We start from the raw sequence: 14,376 nt of genomic DNA on the forward strand, positions 1-14,376 counted from the left end.
CTATACCAGATTTTCAGGAATCACGGCAAATCACAGGTATCACTTGTTCCTTGTAATCAGCTTTAAAGCCCTTTGAATGTAGGGGAAAAAACTCTGTAGCAACTTCAAACAAGAGGGAATGGTGTCAATCACATAACAAATGGAGAATACGTTTCTTCCCTATGCATGAAGTTCACAAATTCTGTTAATATTTCCTTTGTTTGTGGGTTTGCTTTGTGGAATCCGCAAAGAATTCAGTATCAGGGAAAACACTGTGCAGTTTAACGTGGCCAAAACCTTTGGTTCATAGAACACCCAAGATGCTGCACAGGATCAAGGTGAGCTTAACCTTTTCCATAAAGTTGAATTATTTTCCTCTTTTTTTGGTCCACGTGTTCTTTGAGCTATTCCCCTTTTCTAAATTATTCTCTATGGAAATTATTTGAGAACCCACATAAAGATTTGGGGGAAGTTATTGTACTAACCAACATACAGTTTAGGGGAATTTTGAACCATAGAAAAAAGACATTTATACTCTAGATCTATGGTTATGGTTTCATATGGTCTCCTTTATGTTTCATATCAGAATCAGTGAGAGGCCTGGGAGTGTAATATTCTGTTTCCAGTTTGTTGTCTGATTAGGCTTCAACAATTATGTTTTTCATGAAATGATTGCAAAAGGGAAAAATTCAGACTGGGAAAGAGAAATTCTACACCTGATGAAGACAATATTGATTCTTAACTCCCATTTCTGCATTTGCAGTAATTTCCCTGCTTGATTTGTGTGTTGTTTTGATGCTTTTTATCTCTGCTGACATCTCTGGAGCAACGCCTGATACGCATTTGTTCAGGCAAAATCCCAATCAGCCCTGCAGAATTCATCTAATTGTTCCCCTTCGCTAATGCAGCACACAGGCATAAAAACTGAACTGAAGACAATGTTTCTTAGGCTTTTTTTTTTTAATCTACTTGAATAATTTCTTGAGAAAGGAACTCAACTCTACTCCACATTAAAATAAATGTTAGTTAAATAAATGTTTTCTTTCAGCTGTAGAGATCACAGTACAATTGCAACCTACAGACTCACTGATCCTAGTTGCTCTGACATCACTCAAAAAAATCTTACCCCACTAAAAAGTAAAGATAATACTACAGAACCTCACCTTACATAACCTTCTTTAGCTGAGTTGAAACCAATGGAACCATATTTATTCAGTCCTGGTGGTGCATTTATATGTGTATGCTCAGGAGTAAAATTGCAGAAGATTGAAGATTTCAGGAAACTCCATAATTTTTTATATGAAGGGAGAAGCCCAGGCTTCTGAAACCCAATCTGGGTGGATACTCTCAGAGCAGTCACCCCTCTGCCTGTGAGCCTCAGAGAGTTCTGCAGCAGAAGGGTGATACAATGGAAGCTTTGTTGTTTTCAATCTCTAGGTGACCTGATCTGAATTGTTCCACCTGGTGCTGAATCACTGAAGGGTCTTGCTTAAAAGGCAGCAATAAGATTTAGGGGAAAAAAAAAAAAAAAAAAAAAGGTTGAAAACCTTTAAGGTTCTAGGAAAATTTAATCATAACAGATTTAGGAACATGATTTTGCTCTGACAGAAGCCCTAGCAGAGACATCAAACAGGTACATAGTCAAATATCACAGAATCACAGGATCTTTTTGATTAGACAAGACCTATGAGATCATTGAGTCCAAACTTTACAAACTGTAGTAAAATAAGCATTAAATTACTATTTTTTAAAGTATTTGATGGATATGCAAACATTTTGCTTTGTTAGAGCACATAAACAGTCCAAACATTACTAAAAGGCCTGATATAATTTTTCCTCTATAAAAATGTTTCAAGTCAATTTGAAGCTGGACAGGGGAATGTTGTGACCGTAAACTGCTTTGCTTAAGAGGGCACAGCTAATTTTCAGGAGAAGAGGGATGCACTACAAAGAGTTCAAAGGAGTGCCACAAAACAGATCCATGGGCTGGAAAACAAGCTCTACAATATCAGGCTTAAGGAGCTCAACTCAGATTATCAAAGGGAGAGTGGAGAGGTGAGCTGATCACTGCATAAAGTACTTAGAAATGTTTGATAGCAGGGAGCTTGTCATCCCTGCTAACAGGGGCATAACAACATCCAGTGTCTGGAAGGTGAAATTTGCATGTATTTATTTCATAAATACAGTTTTATAAATAAGATGGAATTCCCTGGCACTGAGAGGACTTAATGGCACCTGACCAGTGCAGATGCATTTGGCATTTGGAATTTTTTTAAGTGTAATTTGACTTCAGTTTACCCATATATTTTGATTTAGGTGTTGGAATAATTATTTGGTGTGTGTCTGCAGCAGCAGCAGGAGGAATCCAAATGCCTCGCCTCATATACCTGGAAGGAATCCATGGTGATATGTTTTTCACACGTTCAGGAACAACACAGTCTATATTTAGGGAATGCTTACAATTCCAATTCATGTTTCTGAATTTTAGCCGGATATTTGTTGTGAGAGAATTTTTTTGGGGGGGTAATATCTTGGGTGTTGATGATTTGCCTTCCTCAGAAATGCAAGAGGTTGTTTGCAACTGGAAATGGGATATAAAATAAAAATTTATTTTGATTCCTGTTGTATACATACTTGCCATCTACACTGAGTTGGATGTTTTGAGTGAGATTTGTTCAGTTCTTATCAGTGCTTCAAGGATCCGACCTCCCTCAATTCTGTGGAGTTTTTTAGCACTTAGACTCTTCTCCCAACACGTTTTGTCTTCTGCTTGTCTGTGTTGAATTTCATCTGCCATTGTGTTGCCCAATTACCTACAGTAGTTTAGTTAGGTCCACCTGGAGCTCCCCCAATCCTCTTGGGTCTGGATAACCTAAATAATTTTATGTCCGTGTCATAATAGCCATAAAATAATTCTGTGTCAAAACAATTTTGTAAATTGGTGTTTCAACATTTGTCCTGAGTGCAGCTGAACAAAACCCTTTGTGTATAGCTCCAGTCTTTGCGCCTCAAGGACTCCCCTATTATACACCTGTTCTTGACAGATTGAGGCCTAAAACAGGAGAGCTTAGTCACATATTAACCAGCAGGAAGAAAGTCTCTCCTTTTTATTAATGCCTGCCTACGAGTGCAGTGTTTGGAATTCAGTCCTACCTATAAATCAACATCAGAGAATACAACCCAGTGTGTTCAAGAGCTTTGTTTAAACATCAAAAGAAGACACAGACAAGCGCTATGGTAGAAATATAACTAATCACTTGCAAATACATCTTTCCTGTCAGTAGGAGCTTAACCTTTTTGTTTAATGTTACTGCAGGAAAATGCACTTATTTACAGTCTATCTATTTTCTTTAAAGCCATAGACAGGTTTGCTATGAAAAATGATCTTATTTATTACTGCAATAACACAAAGAGGATTTTAGAAGTGTTCAGTTGCAGAAAGATTTATGTAATCTCGGGAATTTCAAGGCTTTACAATGATTAATAAGAACAGGAATTACTGAGATCACTGAACATGTTTTGGCCAGACCATCACCTGATAAAACAATAGTTTACTAAAAGGGAAAAATACATGTAGGGCTTTTGCTTGTTTGTTGCCTATTAATGAACACAACTTGATTGCATGTGGCACATTGATTAGACCAAATTAACTTCACTCTCTTCTCCTGGCTTTCTTAGCTCGTAGGGGACTCCACTAGGATTTAGCCATAGTGTGCAGAAAATCCTAGAATCTATAGACCATTCCCTTTAATTTGAATGCCGCAGATTATGGATGAAAGATTGGTCACTTCTAGGATTTAAGACTTCAAAGGAAAGGAAAATAAGAGAGACAGAGGAGAAAAAAATACAAACAAAGAGCTCCTGCGAGAAAGAAGTGGAAATGCAGACTCCTGCAAGATGTGGGTTGGGTTCGATAGACTCCTGAATCTGATTTTCCACTTACTCACAGAAACTCCACTGAACTCAATGGTATTACTCCTCTTTTACACATTGAGAAGAGAAAGCAGAATCAACCCCATTTTCCTACTGTAGCATAGTTTATTGCCAGCAAATACGCACACACAAAAAAAAAAAAAAAAAAAAAAGATCACAACATTCCTGGTTTGCTTTCATCTTTTGGGCTTGATGGTGGTTCAGTCAATACAAGTTTGTCATTGATCAGCAGCACGTGCTTTGTCAGTGGGACCAGGACCTCTGTATTCCTTGTAATTTGTTTTGTAGATAACAAAACATGCTCTTCCCAAAGGCGTGGGTTCTAATACAAAAATAAAATTAAAACAAAATGGTAGTACATTGGGTATAGGACTTTTCCTCAGATACTAAGAGTTTTCTTAGCTCTGTCCAAAATCAAACCTCCCAGTGGGGTCAGTCAGCTCCAGAGTATTCAGCCCCAAGTGGGAAATTCTGGATTGCACCGCACTGCCCACCTTGGAATCCAAGATCTCTTGTGATTTAACTCCTGTAGGAAGCTGCTCACCCACATCCCCCTGGTTCAAAGAGAGAGAGGATCAGAGGGGTAAAATCCTGCTGGATAAAAGAAACAGTTTTATAAGTAAAGTAAAATGTGTGGGGAAAGATCAAGCAAACAAGGAATTCATTCCCCACATTCTGTGGGCAGACAGGTCTTCAGCCACATCCAGGGAAACAAGGCTCCATCATGTCTGCTTGAGAAGACAAATGCCATAAAGCTGAATATTCCCCACACTTCCTGCTTCTTCCCAGCAGCTTATATTGCCAGCCATGACACCATCTGCTCTGGAATACCCCTTTGGTCACCTGGGGTCCTCTTTGCCCCCTTCCAACTCCTTGTGCACCCCCAACCTCCTTCCTGGTGGGTGAGGAACAGAAAGACTCTGACTCTGTGCAAGCCCTGTTTAGCAACAGCAAAAATACCTTTATGTTATCGACATTATTTCCAGCACAAAACCCAAACGCAGCCCCAGCTACAGCAAAGAACTTTACCCCAGCCAAAACCAGCACAGCCTGTCCCTTGTGCTCAGGTGCAGAGACACAGCAACAGCCTTGTGTGATGCACCAGAGATGTCATGGGACACGATGGAGCTGCCTAAATGCTCCCTGTGGCACACGCATTCATTCCTTTCCTCCATCTCACTTTTGTCCTCAGGAGATATTTTTCTCCTGTCCCTCAGGGGCTTTGTGTTACTCAGGCTGGTCCTCTCACTTCAAGTCCACTTATAAGTCAAGAGCCCTGGCTCCTTTTTAGAGGTTTTTTTTACCATCTAGAGAGGAAATGGAGCCTAAATGCTGATGGCAGAAACCCCAACTTCCCCTTCAACCCAAGGAAAGGGCTTCGGAGAGTGCAGCACAACCAAATTAGGCAACAGACATATTCTTAAATTTGAAGCTATAAATTAGTTTGTTTTCCATTCCCTAAGCCTTTCTTTTTCAGGTTTTGTTCTTTCTACTCTTTCCTACATTTCCTCTTCATTCTTACACCATCAGGTAACAGAGGCTTCTTCTTTCAGTCACTAGTTTCTGACTCTTCAGATCCTTCCTCCTCTGCTCCACTGTGCTTCTCAAAAATGAGCTGAAAAGCAAAATTATGACCTTCTGTGGGCTATCATTTCCCAATTTGACTTTTTTTTCTAGTATTTTGGCCTAGTAGCTGTTTATTCCCTATTCCTATAGACCACTTCAGGCTCCAATTTAAATGAAAGCTGCCCTGACAAATAAGACTGCCATGAATTGCCCCTGTCCTAATGTAAGCTACAGTGCTTTCATTTCCTGGAGTGCTAATGGTAAAAATACAGCACTAGTGAGCATCACAGGCTGTACAATGCATTATAAATAAAGGTACATGCACTACAGTATTCAAGATAAAAGGTATTAAGCTTACTGTAGGGGTACTGTAAAATTTAGTGCTCTGTAGAATATGCTAGTAGTCCCTAAAACAGCAGTCAGATACTCACCAGGCACAAAGACAAAGCAAATTCAGGAGAGAAACTGTCAATAGCACAAGCTCGAGAAACCTTCAAAGGGTTCAGGTCTGATCTATTTGCTCTTATTCAGTTCCACTTTTTTTTTTTTTTTTTTTTTTTTTTTTTTTTTTTTTTTTTTTGGGGGTGCTGCTCCATTGAAATCATGGTGTGGGAAAAAAAAATTATACAGTGTGGAAAAAAGTCAGCATTTCAACAGCTGCAAACTCTGCAAAAGAGCTTGCCAAAACTGTGTGCCTTGAGACCCCGTCAGGTTCAATTATTCTCACGTAAACATACTCCCTCCTTGGGCTGTAACCCCTCCTGCAGTTTATAGCTCTGGGTTGATGCAGTACCTGACCCTCCAGGATCCTGAGGAGCCCAGTTTTCCAAACTGTTTCAGAAAATAAGTTTTGTCTGTGGCTTCACTTTGTTGACTGAAAATTTTACAACTTTCATCAAGGCCAAGTGCTGGTTCTTACATTTAAGTTGTGACAGTCCCGTGCAGAGCTGCAGGCTGGGACAGAGTGCCTGGAAAGCTGGAAAAGGACCTGGGGGTGCTGGTAACAGCTTCTGAACATGAGCCAGGCGTGCCCAGGTGGCCAAGAAAGCAAATAGTGCCTGGGTTCTACCAGGAATACCATGGCCAGCAGAGCCAGGGCAGTGACTGTCCCCTGTGCTGGGCACTGCTGAGGTCACCTCGAGGGCTGTGTCCAGTTCTGGGCCCCTCAGGTCAGGAAGGACATTGAGGGGCTGGAGCGTGTCCAGAGAAGGGCACGGAGCTGGGTAAGGGTCTGGAGCACAAGGCTGAGGAGGAGCAGCTGAGGGAGCTGGGGGGGCTCAGCCTGGAGAAAAGGAGGCTCAGGGGAACCTTCTGGCTCTGCACAACTGCCTGACAGGAGGGTGGATTCAGGTGGGGATTGATCTCTTTTTCCAGGTATCAAGTGACAGGAGAAGACAAAATGGCTTCAAGTGACATGAGGAGAAGTTTAAATTGGATAATCTCATTATATGTGTGGGGTTTTATAGCAGAAAGCAAAGTCCAGATTCAGAGAACTTTTCTTCCAACAAACATTCTTTGTTTTTGGTCTCTGATGTTCAGGTCCATTGCACTAGTTACATGAGCAAAGCACTTGCTTTTGAATTCCCATCCATGCAGCCTCATAGAATCTGGTTCTGCCAAAATATCAAAGTTGCTGATCACTATCTGGACCCTCTATGCTATTATTTAACTCTAGATTTCCTTTAAGTTACTGGAAATCTGCTATTTGCTCTGCAGTACTCTGCACCCCTCCTGTCATGCCATTAAATCTTCAGGCCTATTCAGATCTATTATTCACACACTCATTGCTTCCAAATACAGAATATCAGATATAACTCAGCTGGGCTTCCATCGTGCAAAAAAATATACCTGTGTTTCTCAGTACCCAAGCAGAGAGAAAAGCTGGAGAGAGTCCTTAGTCTTAAATTGTACATGCCTGAGTGTAGGATCATGGCTCCTTTCAGTAAGGGCTGAAATAGCAAAGTATCTTGGTCTAATTTATCACTTCTTTATTATTCCCTTTAAAAATGTAAGTGGATTTTAAAATAAAACATCTTTCAGAAGTAGAAAGTTCAAACATTTAACTTGAAAAAGAAAAGTCTATGCCAAGTCATTTAATGTTTCGTCTTTTCTAAAGCTCTATTTCAATGAAACTATTAAAAAATGTGATTGAATTTGGGTGTATTTTGTTCCTTCCAGGAAAATGCAGAATTGGATAGTTCCTGCCTCTGAACTGCTCAACTAAAAATTTGCACAAAGTCCAGGGTTTATAATAGAAAAATAAGTATAAAATAAGGGCAAAAATAGGCTGAGTGAGCCCACCCATCCTAGTACAGTGGGGTCCAGTGTTACTTGAGAGCTCTCAGGACATCCAGGTCACCTACAAGGATGACCAAGTGTGAAATGGGGTTACAGACACCCATTCTCTCCTGGAACAGCAGGTCAGCAGTCGGCATTTCAAGTGTCATTAAACACCCCTGGGCTGTGTCCAGCATATCTACATGACCATCACTGTATTGGTAACCAGCTCACAACACTCAGCTTGCAGAGCAGGATTTGGTCATGAGGTCACAAGATGGAATGATTTAGGCTGGAAAAGACCTTCAAGATCATTAAGTCCCCATAGATGGGGACATTAGGTCACCTGCTGGGAAAGACCCATGTTCAAAGCAAAGGTTTCCATTAATTTGTACTCTCTGGCTGCTTGACCACTACTGTTCCAACTCATTCTCCAGATTCCACTGGCTTTTGTCTGAAAGAAACGTGCCAGGAGGGTCACACAGTGGAAGAACTGGTTGAAAACTGAGTGTGATTCTATAGGACTGAATAAATACAAAGCATTCCCAAAGCATGGAATGTGACGGATCTGAGCATATAGTGATCCTCAAAGAGGAACGATGGAATTCCAGATCTCTGATAGCTTTCATCAGTAAAGAAAAAAGAAATACATATATACATACATAATCTGTGCCTCAATTTCAATGATTAAGGGGAAATTCTACTCTGTTATTTATGTCCTTGGAGTTTTCCAGTAACTAGTTCAGGAGCTGTGAGCTAAACATGCTTTCCAATGGCCCGTGTGCAGTGAGCCAAGCTCCAGTTGGAAGCTCTGTGCTTAGACACTGATCAGATTAAGGACCTGCAACACTCAAGCTGGAGCCCTTCGAGTGCAGACAGTGTGTTCAGAGGCAGGGGCCACTTGAACAATATGTGCCTGTGCATAAATCCACCTTCCACTTCTGCCTGCCCTGGGGCAATTGCCCATCCATTGAGAACAGGGCATTCCCTGCCACTCCGATTACCTCCTTCCCCTGCAGCCACTGGAGCTCCCACGGATGCTTGAAAGAGGTGCTGGTTTTATGTGAATCAGAGCTGATGGTGCAGAGGCCTTTGGGAAATAATCAATTACTGTGTTAGAGCAGTGCCTGGTGCTGATGGAGATCTCTGCTGACAAAAGCCCTGCCCTCACAAGGTGCTCATGCTGGGTCCTCACTTTGCCTTTCACACCTTTCAGGACAGGGCATCCTGCTGCAAACAGACCCTGCAGGGGCTTCAGCTGATCTGGCCTTCAGTGCAAATCCCTTGATTTACTCTGGAAATAACAAGACTTGGCATCAGGACCTTAACTTGATTTTTTTGGAAATGATCAGGGCCCAGCATGCTTTGATAGACTCTGTTATTAGGAAAGCTATGCAATTGCTCATAAGCAATTAATGGTTTTCTTATGCAGATTTAACCATTATTACAGTTTTGTTTTGTTTTAATTGCTGATGATTCTCTTATTTGTGTTTCTTTAGCCGAAGTCCCTGATTGGAATATAAGGGCATTCTTGTGAGGCTTTTGAAAAGAAATCCGCAGTGGAGCAACAACAATTCAGCCCTAAGCCCTTTCCCATTAGTGATAATAAACAGTAGCTAATCCTTAGCAGCACTAAAGGGCGCTTGAGCTTGCAGACTGTCATATCCTCTCAACGTGTTCTCCAAGAAGAGGCGTGGGGGATAATCCACAGTTCTCCTCCTAGTGGCAACGCAAGGGACATCACAAATCACGAGATTCTACCACTGTGACAGGATGTCATTTCAATTGCCTTATTAACCATATGAAAAATCACAACAGTGAGAAAACTTCTCAGTTATCTATATCTTACCCCTAAGGCTATTGTCATGAGCCAGTGGCATACTAAGGGAAGAGTACTAATTCAGTTGTCAGCTGCCTTGCCTATTAAACAGGAGGAAAAAAAACACCAGCAACAAAATTGAAGCAAGTAATAAGGGTAAGAGAAAGGTCTGGATACCCTTGTCCACTCGATTTCTTGAATTAAACAAACAATTACTTCTCTTGTTTGCCCTGTCACACAGCATTGTACTTCGAGTATCATGCTGCCTTCTAATTGAGTATTTTCTCTGCTTAAAATGGTACATGGATTGCACTTTAAAAACGTAAGTGCTGGAATATTATACTCCAAGTTCATGACCTGCATTGTAAACCAAAGGATGAGCAATGATCAGCTGAACTAAAGCATGTTCAGGGGCTGGAAAGAGCAGGCTCACTGCTAAGGATTAAGGAAATCTGTTGGCTTCTCTGTAGATAATCTGGGCTGTTTGATTAACCATAGACAAACTCTTCATGGCAGGAGGTGAGCAGTCTCCAGGTGCTTGTTCTACAGAGATCAGAGAGTTTTCTAAGAAAAAGGCAATGAGATGATTGTCCCTGCTCTTTGTAGGGGCATTGCAGACAAGGCTCATTTTCCTTATTTCAGTGTCACTTGGGAGGACTCTGCAGCTCCATAAGGACACATCTCCTGCAAACCCAGTGCTGCACGAGACCACTCTGTGCACATATCAAAGATGCCTCAAATCTCCTTACATGACCATATTTAACTAACTGGAACCTACCATAAACCCCAAATGTATAAACAAATTTTTTTTAATATCAGTGACTGGTAATGTTTCACTCCAGTTTTGGAGCACCATGCTAGTGTCAGTAGTGGTGCTGGAGGTGAAAATCTTCTTTTCAAAAGATATATTTTTTTTACTTCACACTTTTGGTGGCTGATATTGTTTAAAACATTTGGGGAAATTTCATTTTAAAACTAATCCACCCAGTGTGCAATGCATCTGCCAAGCCAAGAGCAACTATGGATATCAGAAATGTCTTGGAATATTTGCATAGACAAGCTGTGGCCACCCCATCCCTGGAAGTGTTCAAGGTTAAGTTGATGGGGCTTTAAGCAAGCTGGTCTAGTGGAAATTGTCCTTGCAACAAATGATATTTAAGGTCTCTTCCAACACAAGCTGTTCTACTATTAAATGATCCCTCCTTGCCTTGAGTCACATTTACAGAAGGATTCAGGAATCCTTTAAAGCTCATGGTCCATAGTCTCAGGCAGCTGAGACCTGTTGCTTCCGCATCTTCTTCTCTGAATCCACTTTGCCATCATCTTTACTGTATTTTGTCATTTGCACTTCTGCCAAGGACATATGCAATTCTATATCTTTGTTTTGTTGGGATCTTACTGGGATGAGTGACTACAAATTATGGGTAAATAGTCCTTTCAGAAGACAGAATAAGGTCATTCTATGCCTACAGGAACTATTTCTAGTGATGTGGGCAGGACTTCTATTCTTTCCTAGGTACCAGCTAGTTGCAGAAAGTGCACTGTGAGTTATGCAGGATGATAACTGGGGGAGGAAGATATTCCAGTGAAGATTGTAAGAGTCTGTAACCATCAGAGGGCTGTTAATTGAAGTCCAGCTATGGAAAGAAGATATTGTTTCTCCAGGTGGAGACTGGGTCCTGGGTGATCTGCTCTAGGTGGCCTACTTGAGCAGGGAGGAGAGGGACCAGATGACTTGCAGAGGTCACTTCAATCTCAACCATTCTCTGATGGAGCAGCAGCCGCTTTGGAGGCCTCTTGCAGGAACTCAGTTCCAGGGCTCTTGTACCTTCTTCATCACCCTCATTTTTACTGACCATTCTCTGCAGCAACTGTCCCTTGGTGTCACTTCTTTGCAAGATGTTTTGGGTCCATCAAGCATCACAAAACAGAGACCTCTCCGCCATGACTCAGCTGGTTTTCCCAGGGCACACCTTGTCAGGGGTCCCAGGAGAAATCAGGATAGTCCCCGCTGCAGCTGGCCCCAGGGGCAGAGAAAAGGCCCTCACACTGTTTGTCCTACCAGTAGGAATGTTGCCTTTAGCCTTCATTTGTCATCCTTAATATAATCATAACAAATAAAAATATGGCACACATCCCATCCTCTGGATTGAAGTTATCAGGAGGTAGGATAATTGGTCCTCCAGGGAGCAGGGAGCCAGGCTGGATGGTTCTGTTCACATTACACCATGGCAATGACACTATCATTCAGAGTACTGATATCCAGTAACCTCAGCTTGAACAAACCCACAGCTGTGAAAATAAGTTTAAAACCTCTCCATGGAGATATTTCACTGAATAGTTGTTCTCAGTATTCATAAGGAGAAATATTTATTTGCGTGAAAACATAGATCCAGTTCCTTTCAGTAAATTAGTAACAGAAAATGCAGTCAAAAGGGTATCTTTTTTCTCTTTTTTTTTTTTTTTTTTTTTTTTTTTTAATTTTATTTGTAGCAAGCCTTCAGCAATTTGTAATTAGATCTTTCATGCTGAGAGGAAAAAAAAAAGAAAGAGAGGGAGAGAGAGACCCATATTTCTCCAAAATCATTAGTACTTTTGGCAGGAGAAGGCTGGATCCTCAGCTGGTGTAAATTGGAGGCAGCTGCAGTGAAGGCAACAGGGAGATGCTGATTGGCACCATGGATATCATTCCCACAGGACCTGAGTCTGGAGAAGCAGCAAAGGGTGGTGAGCCTGTACAAGATCAGACTAGAATGTTTGAGAAGAAGATGGAGGTGAGAGGTATATAAGAGAGAAAGCAGAACAGGGTGCAAGCTTGTGGGCTCCTGGAGAAAGGCGGAAAGGAAAAAGAGAGGAGGGAAGGACTGAGAAATCTGATAGTCACAAAAGCCTGCTAGAAATCTAAATGAAGGTGCAGGAGAGACAGGATGGTAATGAAAGAGGATATTTAATTTTTCAAGCTACTCAGAATTTAATAATTAGTGCTTGAAAGAGTATTGGGGAGTGATAAATAATTTTAAGCCTTCTAATAACCAATTACTGAATAGATCAGTTAATTTAACAAGCTACCAATAGATTTGGCTAAAAGACCCTTTTTCCATTTATTGCACTAATATAGTATCTTTTGGAGTTCTGGTTTTATGCACAAAACTGAGTCAGAAAAAGCAGTTCAACAATTCTCTAAACTTCCCAAGTGGGACAGAGGAGGGATGCAATTATTTAGATAGCTGAAATCTTTGGGGGAAGAATGGTCATTGACTACATTGTTACTTGAGAATGTCTTGTATCTACGTATTTGTGTACAGAACAGTATGTGAAGCAAGACCTTTGGATTGTCCCATGCACTAAAACTCAATGAAAGTTGAGTGAATGAATTGTGTCCTGGGTTTGTTAAAGCTCTCTGCATTTTTCATGACAAAGGCTCATCCACAGCCAGGTGTTAATGAAGTGCTCCAGTTTCTGTACAACAGAACCATCACTGTTTATTTCTGTTTCTTCAGGACAAACGACCTACTTGGTACCATTCCCAGGAGAGTTAGATTAATTTATATTGTCTTTCATCTCTGTCCCTGTGCTTTGCTTCACATTTCATTTCAGCAGCACAAGTGGGTTTTTTCAAGACAGGGCTCTGCAGCTTAGAGGGAACTGCAGAACCCCAAGACTGCTAAACTATCCTTGACCAGCTGATTTGGTAGTTTTTACTAGGATCTTGTAAAAGATAATCCTTCATCCCAGTTAGTCATCTGGATTTTCTGCCATGCTCTGTGGAGCAAATCTCTCCAGAGGGCTTCATCCTCCTGTTGATGTTCCTGTTATTCAGTGTGCCTCAGTCTCATCTATATTTACCTCACAGTTAAAATCCTTGTTTTTCAGGGGGGAAAAGGGAGTTTTTCTTTTGAGAAGTAAGCCTTTGTGTGTCACACACACATTTACTTCCCAGCCTACACAAGCCTGTCTTGGAATACCCAGTTCCCACTTTGAACTCTTCCCATTTACAATCTGTAGTCTGTGTTCTCTAAACATCCTTCTGGATTTTCTACGAGTAAACTATTTCTGTATATCAAACTATCAGTCCCTCTGTCCATCTGGCTCATCATCTTCTTCTCAGATTATTTTTTTAAGGTTCTTTTTGCTGCTGTATCCCTGTGCTTTTCTCAGAGAGGAAAAAAAAAAAAAAAAAAAAAAAAAAAAAGAGCCAAACTGCCTTCAGGTTTAAATTGGCCGTGGAACACACTTGGGTGAATCAACAAGGTCTGAGGACAACATGGAAAACATTTTTTGGGCTTAAAAATAATTCGAGTGAACGTCTGTGGGGAAAATTCTGCTGGTGTGGACCATCTTGTATTGACATATGCTTGCTGTGGAAGGCTGAATCCAGCCTTCAGTGCTGCAGTGGGAATCTCGAGTTGCCTAAAGAAGTGGAGGGCTCAGCCTGAGTCACACAGCATAACCTAAACATCTGCACAGGTGGGACAGAACTCCAGAGGACATGGAGGTGAGTTTTGCTTGAGCAATCAGTGATTCTTTAAAAAAAAAAAAAAAAAAAAAAAAAAAAAGAGAAGAAAAAATAATTCACTCAGCTAAACAAACCCCTAAAACCAGGGCTATCCTATAATACCAGTAATAAAAACTTCCAATCTGAATTGAAGAGTGAAAAGTCTCATTTTGTTCCACCAAAGAAGATAAAGGGTTTCCCTCAGAATATCACAAAGCATTGGAATTTAAAGGCAACACTTTCTTTTCATTGAGCAGCCACTTTAAATCCACTTGGCAAGTAATCCAACAGAATTTATGGGTTTGGG

The sequence above is a fragment of the Sylvia atricapilla genome, chromosome 3, assembly GCF_009819655.1.
Source record: "Sylvia atricapilla isolate bSylAtr1 chromosome 3, bSylAtr1.pri, whole genome shotgun sequence".
Taxonomy (NCBI): domain Eukaryota; kingdom Metazoa; phylum Chordata; class Aves; order Passeriformes; family Sylviidae; genus Sylvia; species Sylvia atricapilla.